The sequence below is a fragment of the Rana temporaria genome, chromosome 6 (genome assembly GCF_905171775.1).
Source record: "Rana temporaria chromosome 6, aRanTem1.1, whole genome shotgun sequence".
Taxonomy (NCBI): Eukaryota; Metazoa; Chordata; class Amphibia; order Anura; family Ranidae; genus Rana; species Rana temporaria.
This window is the reverse complement of record NC_053494.1, coordinates 145491966-145507471: the sequence shown is the minus strand read 5'-3', so window position 1 is coordinate 145507471 and position 15506 is coordinate 145491966. Positions and strand designations below refer to the sequence as shown.

The window sequence follows — 15506 nt, the reverse complement described above, 5'->3', positions numbered from 1 at the left end:
AGGGTCCGATCTGTCCACCAAAATGTTGAAGTCCCGCTAAAAATCTCAGATCACCGCCATTGGGGGATTTTTTATTATAGCAAAAAAAAAAATGTTTTCTTCAAAATTATCGCTTCTTTTTGGCTTATAGCGCAAAATATAAAAACTGCCGCATCGCAAAATATGGCCTGGTCATTAATGGGGAAAATTTGGTTTGTAAGTGGTTAAGCAGACAAGAAAGCTAAATTCGAGGTATATGTGGAAAAAATAGGACCTCCCAGGGGGCGGGTCCCCCGGGTACATCCTACTCTCTGCATGATGCAGCCCCAGTTCGTAAACAAGCAGTACAAACAAAGGAGGGGTGGGTGCTGTGTCCGTCCATGAACTCAGAGAAATGGATTTTACGGTGAGTACAAAAATCCTATTTTCTCTTCCGTTCATGGACGGACACAGCAGCATTGACCTTAGGGACGTCCCCAAGCAGTGTCAAAATTTTTCGAGGGGTGGGAAAAAAACACAGCAAACCAAGCTTCACCCCAAACAAACCAGAGTTCCTCAATGGAGGAACTTCAAACTTAAACTGCCGCCTGTAAAACCTTGCGGCCAAAGGAGGCATCCGAAGATGCACTTACATCCACCTTGTAAAATTTTGAGAAGGCGTGGATTGACGACCAGTAGGCTGCCTTACACACCTGTAACACAGACGCTTGATGGCGGAAAGCCCAAGAGGCACCAATCGCCCTGGTCGAATGCGCCGTAACCTGAAAGGGAGGCGCTCGCCCCTTTAGGGCATAGGCCTGGAGCACGACCTGTCTGATCCACCTAGAAATGGTGGCCGACGAGACCGCCAGACCCTTCTTAGGACCAGTTACCGACACGAACAGTGAGTCCGACTTCCGAAACGGAGCCGTAGCAAACAAGTACACTCGTAGGGCCCGAACCACGTCCAAGGAATTTAAAGTGGCCTCCTTCAGGTTTTTCGGCTGAGGACATAAGGATTGCAAAACAATGTCCTTATTAATGTAAAAAGCCGAAACAACCTTTGGAAGGAATGATGGCTGCGGCCGCAGCACCACCTTATCCTTATGGATGACCAAGTAAGGAGCCTTGCAGGACAAGGCCGCCAGTTCAGATACTCATCTGACCGAGGTAATTGCTACCAGAAAAACCACCTTCTGGGACAGAGTCAACAAAGGAATCTTCCGAATGTCCTCAAACGGAGCTTCTTGAAGCACCGAAATAACTAAATTCAAGTCCCATGGAGGCAGTGGAGGACGCACAGGAGGGGCCACATGCCGGACCCCCTGCACAAACGTACGCACCAAGGAGTGCGCCGCCAAGGGTCACTGAAAGTAGACAGCTAGAACCGATATCTGACTCTTAACCGTACTTAAGGCGAGAGCCTGATCCACTCCACGCTGTAAGAACAGCAGAATCCGGGACATCACGTATGTACGGGGATGCCATTTCATCTCTTCACACAGAGATGTAGGCCTTCCACGTACGATGGTAAATCTTTCGTGAAGTGGACTTCCGTGCTCGTAGCATGGTAGAGATCACAGAGCCCGAAAGACCTCGGTCCTTCAACACCTGGCTCTCAACAGCCACGCCGTTAAAGCCATCGACTGTAAAGCAGGGTGGAAGATCGGACCCTGCGACAGAAGATTTTCTCTCAGGGGTAGACGCCAAGGGACGTCTACCACCAGACGCACCAGGTCCGCGTACCAGGAATGGCGCGGCCAATCCGGAGCGATCAGAATTGTTGGTATCTCCTCGGCTTCCACCCTGCGCAGCAGGCAAGGAAGAAGCTGCAGGGGAGGGAAGGCGTATATTAGGAGATAGTGACCCCATGGCGCCACCAACGCGTCCCACGACCTGGTCACGAACCGTGACACCTTCCGATTGAGATGGGACGCTAGTAGGTCCACGTCTGGAGTGCCCCATTTTCGGCACAGACTTTGAAACACTTCCGGGTGTAGTGACCATTCTCCTTGGTCTAGCTTTTGGCGACTTAGGTAGTCGGCTTGCCAGTTCAGCACCCCCGAAATGTACACCGCCGACAGAGCCGGAAAACGTAACTTTCGGCCCCCCGGAGGATGTGCGCGACTTCCGTCGCTGCAGCCAAGCTTCGTGTGCCCCCCTGATGATTAACGTACGCCATGGACGGACTGGATTCTGACCGGTCGGCCTTGCAGACCCAGAGACCACTTGGAGAGACACAACTTGATCGCTCGGAGCTCCAGTACATTGATTGGAAGGCGGGACTCCTCCTGGGTCCAGCGCCCCTGGGCTGACTGGACACCCCCCCAGCCGGATCACTGTCCAATGACACGGCAGAAACGATTTTCCGGTCCGAAGTACCGGAGATGTCAGCCACCATACTAGGGAGGAATTGACCAGTCGACTCACCCGAATCTGGTAATCCAGAGACGAAGGAAGCTTGTTCCAACGTGACAGAATCTCTTTCTGCAACACTCGGGTGTGGAATTGGGCATACGGAACTGTCTCGAAAGAGGCCACCATCAGACCCAGCACTCTCATGCAAAAGCGAAGCGACGCCCATTTCTGGGTCGCCAACCGCTGCACCGCAGATTGCAGTGTCTGTAGTTTTTCCATTGGGAGTAAAACTCTCGCCTCAGGGGGAATCTAGGACTAACCCCAGATATTCCAGCCGCTGAGACGATACCAGTATTGACTTCTGGATATTCAGTAGCCAACCCGAATTCTCGGAGGGTCTGACAGGTGATAGACACGTCCTCTTCTAACTCTGAGCTTGAGGAAGCTCTCAGAAGGTCGTCCAGGTATCTCACGATAGCGATCCCGTGCTGCCGCAGCAGGGCCAGAATCGGGGCGAGCACCTTGGTGAAATCCCGCGGTGCTGAGGCCAGGCCGAACAGGAGGGCCACAAATTGAAAGTGGTCCTCCCCGATCGCAAAACGCAGAAATCTCTGGTGTTTTGCGCATATGGGGATATGCAAGTACGCGTTCTTGATATCCAAGGATGCTAGAAAATCCCCCTGATGGAGCGCTGCCACTACTGAGCGAATCGACTCCATACTGAATTTTTGTACTTTGACAAAGCAATTGAGGGCCTTGAGGTCCAGGATTGGACAGACCCCTTCCTTCTTGGGCACTACAAACAGATTGGAGTAAAACCCCTGAAACGTTTCGTTGAGGGAACCGGTACAACCACTACCCTGACCAGCAGATCCTGGACAGCGCCCGACAGATCCTTCCGGCGATCCGGAGGAAGCCTGAGGTTGGAGGGAAAAAATAGGATTTTTTGTACTCACCATAAAATTATTTTCTCTGAAGTCCATGGACGGACACAGCTCCTTAAATCTTGACAAGTGGGTTATGTTCCCTGTTTACAGGAGAGGACTAGGCAGAAACATGTTAAATACATGTTACATTAACAGAGTTGAACAGCCCCGCCCAGGGGGCAGTCCCTCCAGACATAACCCTCCTCACTGCAGCTTGCAGCCTCAGTCCGTAACAAGCAGTACAAACCTAAAAAGGAGGGGTGGGAGCTGTGTCCGTCCATGGACTTCAGAGAAAAGGATTTTACGGTGAGTACAAAAAATCCTATTTTCTCTTATCGTCCATGGACGGACACCGCTCCTTAAATCTTGACAAGTGGGACGTCCCCAAGCAGTGTCAAAAAACGAGGGGTGGGAAATATATCAGTAAAACCAATTTTAACTTCACCCCAAAACAAGCAGAGCTCCTCAACGGAGGAGGTGCAACTTTTTTTTTTTTTTATCTTAATTTTTCTTTATTGTTTTCCAAAAAATAGACATATCTACAGATTTATATGTTTACATAGCTATAGTTTACATTGTCTGGTGCAGTTACATTGTATTTCTACATATAGCCAAGCATATTTCATTTAAATTCCTTAATTTACCCCATCCCTTCCCTCTCTTCTCCCCCCCTCCCACCCTCCCTATTAATATTATAAATTTATTTATAAAAAAGTTGAGGCAGATATCTTGGTCTAAATTGTCTTTTGTTTGGTTGACAGGGGGTAAAAAAAGAGTAAATTAAGAAAGAGCGCAAAAAGAGATAAAAAACACAAAAAAGGAAAAAGGGTCTAATCTCAAAGACCTGGAAAGGGAATCCAGCATATCCAAAACTGGAGAGAGCGCTATTAGATTAATTTATCCTTGTCATTCGGTTTTATCATCTACTGGGGTAAGAGGGGGTTTGTGATCCCCCTATAGAGACTATCTCTCTACAGATATTCCCATTTCTGTCAGCCAAGGCTCCCACACTCTTCTAAACCTGTTGTAATTTCCTTGCTTAATAAAGGCCACCCTCTCGCACCAAATCAGAGCATTGATGTTTTCAACCCAGTTCTCAACTGTTGGAGGAGCATGCGCTTGCCATCTCTGTGCTATTAGCTTCCGAGCTTGGAAGAGGCACCTAAGCACGCTTTCCAGTGCTCCTGCAGGGATTCTATGTTCTTCCGTGTCCCCTAGTAGGCAAGTTCTGGCCTCCGGCTCTAAAGAGGTCTTAAAGATCTTATTAATCCTATTTATCACTTCTATCCAATATCTAAAAAGCTTGGGGCATCTCCAGAACATGTGGATAAAATCTCCAATTGCTTTGCATCTGGGGCATTCATCATTTGCATTCCAGCCTAATACAAACATTTTTTTAGGGGTGTAATAGACCCTGTGCAGTAGAAATAGATGGGACAATCTCTGCGCAGGGGCAATTGACACCAATGTTCCTCTCTGTAAGATTTGGTTCCACTGCTCAGAGGTTAGCAATCCAATGTCTCTTTCCCATCTTTCTCGGCTTTTAGAGACCCCAGTTTGACTTATAGCTTTAGCCCCCAATTTCCCGTACAGTACAGAAATTTGACCTTTTGTAATATTAGTCTGAATCATTTTAAGGAGCTCAGGGGTATGGGTCCTAACCATCGGATGGATCTTAAATTGGGTTTGGAGGGCGTGCCTGACTTGTAAATATTTAAAGAATGTTTTATTTGGTATGTTAAATTCACTCCTCAATTTCGAAAACGTTTTAATTAAGTCTCCCTCATACATATGTAATACCCGTGTTATCCCCTGATTCTCCCAGATCTTAGGGATTTCAATATCTTTAAGTTCTGTCAAGTTTTCATTATGCCCAAGGGGGGCATACTCAGTTACACCAGTATATCCCAGCAAAGCTTTAGTAGTTTGCCACACCTTGTTGATTAGCTTTACAGTTGGGCACTGATAGTGAAGTGAGTCTGCCTCCAGGGCTTCTATTAGGATTTTATGTGGGGACCTTAATAGGATTAATCTAAAGTCGTTATTACCCGAATTTTGAATACCACAACCCACCATGTGTTGCAACTGAGATGCCAAAAAATATGTTCTAGGGTGTGGGACCGCCATCCCCCCCTCCTTCACCGGGAGCTGCATAGTCTGCAATCTAATTCTGGCCTGGCCTCCCTTCCACATTAACTCCCTGAATAATGTTTCCATTCGTTTGAACCATATTTGGTTCACCCAAATTGGAGAGTTGTGGAGAACGTACAGTATCTGGGGTAGCCAGATCATTTTTATCAGGTTGCATCTCCCAGCTACAGAGAGGGGGAAGCGGCCCCAGACATCCTTCTTTAATCTCAGTCTCAACAATAGTGGAGCTATATTATTAGTGGTGTACTCCTTAACTTCACTAGTGATCCAAACCCCCAAATATTTCAATTTTGTTGATATTTTCAGTTGGGGCATTTCGGCGATTGTCTGAACCCCCAGCGGATCTAATGGGAGTAGGGCCGACTTATCCCAATTCACACTTAGCCCCGAGAATCTTCCAAACTCCTTAATCATTTGGACCACTGTAATCAACGAGCTATCCACATTTCCTATAAAAAACAGGACATCGTCCGCAAAAAGCGATATCTTGTCCTCCTCTGTACCCCTTCTAAATCCTTGTATGTCTTTATTTAATCTGGTTTTGATAGCAAGAGGTTCCATAGCAAGTGCGAACAGAAGCGGTGAAAGGGGACAGCCCTGTCTCGTCCCTCTCTCAAGCTCAAATATATCTGAGACTTCACCGTTGATTTTAATTTTTGCTCGTGGTTCGCTGTATAGGAGTTTGACCCACTTAATAAATGTTGGGCCAAATCCAAAGCTTTCTAATACCTTCCATAGGTATGGCCACTCGATACTATCAAAAGCTTTAGCGGCGTCTAAAGCCAGCAGAGCTCTAGGGCCCTCATTATCAATGGGGATCTGTATATTTAAGAAGGCTCTTCTGATGTTTTTGCTAGTTGAGGGCGTGACCGGATGCAGGAGGGTGTGAGAGCGAGAGCGAGAGAGATGGTGTGAGATGGTGTGAGTGAGCGAGGACCTCGCCTCCCCTCTCCTGTGTGAAAACCATGCCGCTGTACAACACCTGAAAATGGAACTCTATCCCCGGCAATTATAGCCCTTAGCCTTTGAGCCTTACCTCCTGTTCGGACCTTGCTCGGCCGATTGGGAGTCGGAGATCAGACGCCGCTGGGTGTCAAACTGTGAGCGGGTCCCCTGGCTGTGTTTCCCTGCTTGGACGGAGCCGGCTCGGGCTGCCTCCCGGGATCTCGCGAGACTTCAGAATCTCGCGAGCGTGTCTTCCTGCGTGTTTTCCTGCTGCGCTGTCTACTGTGAGGCTGTGCGGATTGGGAGGTGAACCGGTGAACCGGAGGAGAGAGACTGGATCCAGCTGAGACACTACCGGACCCAGCGGGGGACTGTTACATTACGCGCCAGGGTACTGGTAAGAAGACATCTGTTGCCACATGCAGGGACAAACATTTAAGGCTATCTATGCTTCTCGTTTTAGTATCTGCACTATTTGCCTTAGTAAACATTCTTAGCCTGCTTAAAGGGGACTGTCTTTCAATTTGAATCTGCTGTAGCGATAACCACTCAAGCCTCCTTGGGGGTCACTTACGCTTCCAGTACAGTAACACTGCTGAATGTCCCTCCTTCCCAAATTATTGACTCTTAATAATAGACTGTTATCTGCAGTGGAGGTACTGGTAAGGAGAAGCCTGCTCCAACGCGCAAGTATAAACCACCTAGCAGTTCCCTGGTAGCTGCTTGAACATTTGGCATTTGGGATTTTGTCTTTGTGGCTCCTCTCTCTTTCTGACATTAATAGATCATTATTATTAAAGGAACAATGAAAGCGATCTCAACTACTGTTTAAGAAGGGGGGAGAGGAAAGGAAGGGAAAGGAGAGGATTTGAACATTCCTTAAGAAAGGGGAAAGAAAGGAAAAAAAAAAAAAAAGGAAGATCAATTTGTTCTCCCATTTGTGTGGACTATTTTGAATACATACAAGAGTCTTTTGGCTGCTGTTCTCCCTTACACTGAGGATCGGGATTCAGCTGAGCCATTGAGAGTGGGGGAGAGATCCCAGGGGTATTATTAGAGCTACCAGAGGATTGCATAGAGGCAAAGTGGAAAGAGTCACTTTGCATGCGAGGGTATTGGTAAGGAGACAACTTCTGAAATACGCAGGGACAAGTATTTAATGCTCTTTGGTGGTTCTCGGTGCTTATTGCCCATTGCGTTGGAAACAGTGTGAATCTCCGTGTTTCCTTTTTATTAATAATAGACTATCTTCAGATACGGGGTCCTAGAAAGTCCTTGGGAGCCCCTGGGAGACTTGTCCCCCCTCCTTTCCTTTTAATATAGTTGGGATATTTTCCTTTGTATCTCCCTCTCCCTTTTTTTTTTTTTTCTTTCTCCTCCATGTTTACCATGACTAATAAACGTGGGCCTGAGGACCTGCAAAATTTAGAAGGAGCCCCTACCACACGGTCCGCTAAGGGAAAGGAGAGGGGTGGCCAGGCTGCAGCGGCTAAACTGGACCGTTTCTTTCATCCATCTCAGCCCATATCCCAAACGCCCACTAAAGGAGGCCCATCACCACCAGCTACACAGCCCAAGGGCTCCGTGGGCTCATCGGGGGTTAGGAAAAGTCAGGGGTCGGTGGGCTCTAAATCAACTAACCCCACAAATTTAACTGGGACTAAAGCCTTGACTACTACTAAAGGACCTGGGGGGGAGGTACATGGAGCTGCGTCTGCATTGGCTACGCTTACGATACCTGATCATATTACCGTACCCGGCCCTGAACTAGTAGAAGACTCCACATTGAGGGATGTCTTGCGAGCTGTTAATGACTGTAAGCAATACATGGTGGGCTTTGATAATCAGTTAAAGAACTTGAGTGATGAGCTTGTTTCAATACATCAGGATATACGCAAAACTGTGGAAAGAGTTACCACCTTGGAAGAACGAGTGAGTACGGTGGAGGATACCCTGTACCCCTTTGAGAAGGAACTCAGGGGTCTACAGGAGAAAACGAATCAACAAGCAGCCAAATTGGACGAAGTCGAGAATAGACTTCGAAGGAATAATGTTCGAGTGATTGGTCTTCCGGAACGCAGGGAGGGATCCAACACTATAGCTTTCATGGAGGGCTGGCTTAGGGACATTTTTGGCCCAGCCACGTTCTCGTCATTTTTTTCTATTGAAAGGGCTCATCGGGTTCCTTTCAAACCCCCGCAGGAAGGAGGGCGCCCTAGATCATTACTCTTTAAGTTCTTCTATTATGGCGACAAAGTCACCCTGCTCCAAAAAGCCAGGGAAATGGGAGATATCATGTATGAGGGAGTGAGAATTTCCTTTTACCCCGATTTCTCTCTCGATTTGCAAAAACGCAGAGCCGAATTTACGCAAATAAAACGTACCCTACAGCACCACAAGGTGGTATATGCCTTACAGTACCCGGCCCGGCTACGGGTTATAGCCCTGGGCAGGACTTTTTTTTTCAACTCACCGGCAGAGGTGGCACAATGGCTGGAGGTAAACAGCAAGGATCTCTAGACATTAATACAACATAACTATATGTCTCCCCTCCTTTTTTGCTTGGAAGGACATCCCCCTTTTTTTTTTTTTTTTGTTAGGTAGTAGCTATGCTACCGAAATAATTTCTCTTTTTTTTTTTTCACAACTTGATTGTTTACACAAGGAGAAAAACACCACAAGATGAATAACACTATAAAGATTCACTATTTTGTGGGGAGGGGGGGGGGGGGTTTTCACATTTTGATTGAGTACACAAGGAGAATAATATTATAGAATAATAACACTATAATGACTATAATGACTCACTATTTTTGGGGTTTTTTTTTTTCTTTTAGCTAGGGCGTGATACGTACCCACTGTCACTTACTGTTGCTTATATAGCCATACAATGTTGACTTGTAAATTGCTAATGATCTTGATCTGTTTAAGTTTTTTAAGCTTTTATATCTACAGACAATTGGCCCTTTTTTTTTTTTTTTTTTGTTTGTTTGGGTATACAAGAAAATTTGCACTATAAGACTAATGGCACTAAGTATTTCACTACTTTGAGGCTTTCTCTTCTTGCTACAGGGAGAGGGAGGGGGGGTAGGTGGTGGGGGGAGGGGGGCATATATTTTATATATTTTTTTTATGTGTATATATATATATATAGTTCGATTGTGTATACAAGGAAACTTGCACTATAAGATTAACGGCACTAAATATTCCACTACTTTGAGGCTTTCTCTTCTTGTTTCAGGGAGAGGGGGTAGGTGGTGAGGGAGGGGGACCCGTCTTTTTCTGTAAGGGGAAGGGGGGCATTTGGGGTATAGAGGGTGTTGCTTTGAATCAATTGACACTTTTATTGACATTTTTTGTATTATGCTTATTTATACATTATTAGAGGTTCTAGTCTGCCTGAGTTACCACACACACGGATAATTGGTTTACCCAACTAACTCGGGGGTAGGGGGGTACTATGTTCACTCTTATTACGCTAATGACTCCAATTATGTAGGTTGGGTAAGTTGATCGATAATTGGACTAAATTGACTAATTTGATCAACCGTGGAGTCCCCCTTCTCCTTCCTCCTTTCTTTACTCCCCCCCTTTTTCCCCCCCTTTTATTTTTTTTTTAATTTTTTTTTTTTTTAATTTTTTTTGTTTGTTTGTTTTTTTTTTTTGTTTGTTTGTTTTTTTTTTTTTTTTGGGGGGGGGGGGGGGGCAGATATTCTCTTTCTTGGCCCTGAGAGATGGAGGCTCGGAACTTGAATTTGAGTAGGGGGATGGGGGGGGGGGGAGATGAGAGGCTCTCGCTCCTCTGCTGAGGGAGAGAGGTGAATAAGTGCGAGAATGGGAGGATGGTTGTGGTTAGGTGAGGGTGGTGAGGTCACAGGTGAAGCCCTATGGGGAAGCCCAGGTGGGCAGGGGGGAGGGGAGATTGGGGAGGGGGGAGGATGGGAGGGGGGAGGGGAAAAGTGGGAGGGAATTTTGGGGGAAAGAGGTATCTTGGTCATTATAGAGGAGAGGAGAGGTCTTGGTTTTGATAAGTGGCAGAGGGATGGGGAAGAGGAGAGAGAAGGGGATGAGAAAAAATTGGATACTATGCTTATTTTATGTCATTACTACTTTATTTAGTCCATGGCTTTGAGGATTAAATCATGGAACGTACGAGGGCTAGGGGACCCCACTAAGAAAGCACTGGTGCTGGCCTCAATGGAGGGAAGGGGGCCAGGGATACTCTGCTTACAGGAGACACACCTGACCAAGGACACGATGACCCAACTGGGTCTACGAAAATTCCCGTTTCGCTACCATTCCGTACACTCCTCATATTCGAGAGGAGTGAGCATAATGGTGGGGAAAGGTGTGCCATTTACATGTGAGAGAAGTTCGATAGACGAGCAGGGGCGGTATGTGTTCCTGGCTTGCTCTATTGAAAATAAGCAGTATATTATCGCCAATATTTATATCCCCCCCCCATTTAAGTTTGATGTCCTACAGAAATTGGTGGAATTTATGTTGGACAAAACTGACATTCCCTTAATAGCAGTGGGAGACTATAATGAAGTGCTAGACAGAGCCTATGACAGATTCCCCTCGACATACGATTCAAATATGGAACAAGGGAGCCGACTGGCCCAATTTCTGGATGAGATGGGATTAAAGGACATTTGGCGTACCCGACATCCTTGTATCCGACAATATTCTTGTCTATCTAGCTCCCATGCTACTTTGTCCAGAATCGACATGGCCTTGGGAAACGAGTTGGCTCTGGACATGGTTGAGAAGATAGAATATGGGCCAAGGGGAATCTCAGACCACTCACCATTGGACTTAGTGATTAGGAGGAGTAAGAAAACCTCTCAAAGAGAGTGGAAAATTAGTCCATACTGGCTTGAGCTGTTGGGAGACTCACAGGAGCTGTTAAATAGCCTGAAAGAATATGTCGAAATAAACACAGGCTCGGCAAAGCCTGGAGTGGTCTGGGATTCGCTGAAGGCCTATTTGAGGGGTTTGCTAATCCAGAGAGTGGCAAGGGTACAGAGAGAGTCTAGGATATGGGAGGAGGACCTTAGAAGGGAAGTGATGGTAGCCGAACAAAGATATATTGAGACCCCGTCCCCAAGCAGGCAAAGAGAGTGGCTCGACAAACAGAAGGTCTATAAAATGGCTACTATGAGAAAGGCAGAGAACCATCGAATATTTCAAAGACAAACCCAATTTGGGGAGGGGGAGAAAGTGGGGCGAGTCTTGTCCTTGTTGACTCGGGCCAACTCCCCCTCTTCAAATATTTTGGCAATTAGGTCCTTAACAGGTGATATCTTTACGGACGGTAGTGAGATAAGACAAATATTCCACGGCTTTTATAAATCTCTCTACAAATCAAGGGGAGCAAACGAAGGAATGGAAATCTTCTTCCAGGGAATCCCAACCCCAACACTATCAGATAAAGATAGGGAAAAGTTGGACTCTCCAGTTACATTGGAAGAATTACAGAGGGCAGTAGCGGGGATGTCTAGCCACAAAGCACCCGGCCCGGACGGGCTCCCAATAGAGATCTATAGGCGCTTTGGTGGAGCTTTGCTACCAGAATTGCTTCAGACATTGAAAAGTGCTTTTTTAGAAGGGCAGCTTCCCTCCTCCATGATGGAGGCAACGATTGTTGTAATCCATAAAGAGGGAAAGGATAAACTAGACCCGATTTCCTACCGCCCAATATCATTGCTTTGTACAGATGCAAAAATCCTTGCCAAAGTACTGGCAGATCGCTTAAAAGGGTGTATTGAGAGCCTTATCCACTCTGATCAATCAGGATTCATTCCAAACAGGTCAACTAGGAGGTGCAACTTTAAACAGCCGCCGGCACAAACTAGCGGCTGAAAAAAACATAAGATGCACTCACAGCAACCATGTAAATTCTGGAAAAAGCGTGAACAGACGAGCAAATCGCCGCCTCGCACACCTGTGAGACCGACGCATGATGTCGTAAAAAAAAAAAAACAGGAAGCACCAATTGCCCTAGTCGAAAGTGCCGTGACCGGAAAGGGGGGCCCGCCCCTTAGGAGCATAGGCCTGTATGACGGCCTGCCTGATCCACCGAGAAATGGTGGTCGACGAGACCGCCAGGCCCTTTTGTGGACCAGACACCAACACAAAAGAGTCAGAAGCTCCGAAACTGAGCCGTAGTAGGCTGGTATACCCGCAAAGCGCGTACCACGCCTAAAGTATGAAAGACCGAAACCTCCTTCGGAAGAAGGGAAGGTCGCGGGCGCACCATCACCTAATCCTTATGGAGGATCAAGCATGGCGGCTTGCAAGACAAGACCGCCAACTCAGAAACCCCTCTAACAGAGGTAAAGGCCACTAAAGGGGGCACCTTCTGAGATAGTGTCAAGAGAAAATCTCTCTGATGTTTCCAAAAGGAAGGTTCCTGAAGAACCGAGAGCACCAGAGTCAAAACTCATGGGAGAAGAGATGGGCCAAGAGGGGAAAGTATATGACAAACCCCCTGCACACAAAAAAAGGGGACCCACCAGGGAACGGGCCACAAAAAGGCCACAGAAAGAACACAGCCAAGGCTGGAATCTGCCCCCAAACGGTGCTTTAAGCAATTTTTAGATCCACTTCAAGCTTTAAAAACAGCAGGACTCTGGACACCGAGTACGTCCATGGACCTCACTCCATCCCTTCGCACCAAGAGAGGTGCGACGTAGATCCTCCGGAAGAAGACTATGGTGCCCTGTTGAGAGTAACCATGTTGAGCAAGTCAATGACTGCACAACAGGAGGAAGTATGGGACCTTGAGACAGAGGAACCTCCTGCCCTGGCAACCGCCAGGGTACCTCCGCTACCAGGCGCCTGATATCAGCGTACCAAGGACGCCAAGGTCAATCTGGAGCGATTAGAATCATCGGGATCTCCTCAGCCTCCACTCTGTGGAGCAGCCGAGGAAGCAACTACCATGGAGGAATGGCAAAAAATCACTGATACAGACCCCACAGGGCCACCAGCGCGACTGACGTGTCTGTACCAGATCACTAGACCTGGCCACTAACTTTGACACCCTTGCGGCGGAGACGAGCGGCCAGGAGATCCATGCCCTATGAGGCTCACCTCCTGCAAGGGAGCCGAAACACCCCAAGCACAAAGACCAGTCGCCCTGGTCCAGCATCTGGCGACTCCAGTAGTCCGCCTGCCGGCATACCTGATGGTAGACCGAAGCCACGGCCGTGGCGTTGTCCGGCTGAAACCAGATCGGTCGACCACAAGGAGAAGCATAGCCTGATCACCTAAAATAGTAGGACAATGACCAGTAGACAGCACCTGGTATTGACACGTACCTTGGGAGTGAGCCTGACGTGCAGAGGGAGACCTCTCGTACCGCCCTGGTTCCGGGATCACTGGGGTTGAGACAGTGACCGTAGGAGCACAGTGGGGTATGAGTGCCTGCAGAGTCTCTGAGATTGGAGATGAAGTCTAATGAGAAGTGCTGGAGGTGCAGGTCAGCTGGATGCAGATCATCGGATGCCGATTAACTGGTTAGCAGGATGCAGGTCTGCGGACGCAAGTCACCAGATGCAGGTGCGCCTGAGAGCAACATGCACATGCAGGCGACAGCAGGAGAGGAGTCAGACAGGCCAGGTCATACACAGAGGATCAGTACAGACAAAAGCAGCAGGCAAGGAATGGTCAGATTTCAGGCTGGATTCGGCAACAGAGGATCTGGCAGACAGGTAAACAGAGCAGTCACAAAATATTCCAACTGCACACCTTCCAGGAAAATGGCCAATAAGTAAAAGGGTGCTGAAACGATCACCAGCTGGGAACCGGAAACAGAGAAGGTCAGGACTGGAGATGGCAGTGGAGTCAGAAAGCCAGGTCAGAATGATGCAGGTTCAGGATCAGGTCTCCGGATAAGATGCAGATCAAACAGCAAGGACACAGTGCTGCTGAGGGGTTTAAATAGGGCAGCCTGTTGACAATCATTGGAATCAGCCTGCACTGTTAACCCTTAGGTGGCAGATCCCTGACAGGTATTCCCAGGCGGTCTCCCACCAGGCACGACCCTGGGTAGCTACCGAGACCAGACACATTCAGGGAGGTGTGGCCGTAGGTCCACGCAAGTCCAGCGACTCAGGGCCGACTGAGTCCGGGAGAGGAAGACACGAGGAAAGAACTTTGTTCTGTGGATAGGAGGAAACCCTATCTAGTACTCCGAAGAGACCACCTCGCAGACCCACTGGTCGGAGAGCAGGGAGGTTTCACCGAATTGTGAAGCTGCAAGCCGCCCCTCCCACCTAGAGACAGGGAGGGAAGGCTACATACATTGGCAGGATTTGGGTGCCGGCGTGATCGGCTTACGCACCCAGGGACGGATTAGTCCCCCAGCTGGGCCTTTAACGGTCTGGGAGGGTTGCCCCTAAATAATATACACACATAGTGTGTATGTATATTATGTAGGTGTATGCACACATGCCTTTGGAGGAAACCGGAGTACCCGGAGGAAACCCACCCAGACACAGGGAGCGACAATGCAAGCTCCAGGCAGATTGGCGTCAGTGTCCGGATTCGAACCAATGACTCTCTTGCTGCCAAGTAATAGTTACGCACTACACCACCGTGTGCATAAAACCATTCTGAAACAGACGCCCTGGATAACAAGGGCGCAGCATTCAATGAAGCATCACAGACCTATACGAGGCCCTGGACCAGCTGGTCCGCTAGCCTAATAACCTCAGGAGAGAGTTGGTGCCTCTCCACTGTCTGGTGCAAAATGCTCACTCCGTGAGTTGTATACAGCACTAGGGGTCAGGACTAGTCCAAGATGGCCGCCGAGCGTTCAGAACGCGGCAACAGGAAAATGGCCGGCATAATGTAAGCTGCGCCATAGCGTGGCTACGACAAAATGGGCGCCAATGGGAGTTTTCAATGTAATTGAAAAACCTCCCAAAAAATGGCACCAGCGCCGACTGAGACCCCAGTGTAGTGGCCACAATAGGCCGCAAGCCATACCCCAGCATGGTAAACATGGAACGGGTCAGTACTTCGGATCTTCTATCATTCAGATCCATATAAGCGGGGGTTCCCGCCCGGCGGTGAGGGACTACAAAAGCCCTCAGCGGCTTTTCTCATTCCGCATCTCAGAAATGATCAAAGAAGGGCACAGAAGGAAAAAACCTACAC

General features: G+C 48.0%; 1 protein-coding gene across 4 annotated transcripts in view; it reads right to left on the bottom strand.

Annotated features, from left to right (window-relative positions):
• The window catches only part of RBM44 (RNA binding motif protein 44), a 350280-nt gene that overhangs the window by 8672 nt on the left and 326102 nt on the right, over positions 1-15506 (bottom strand). The window lies entirely within an intron of this gene.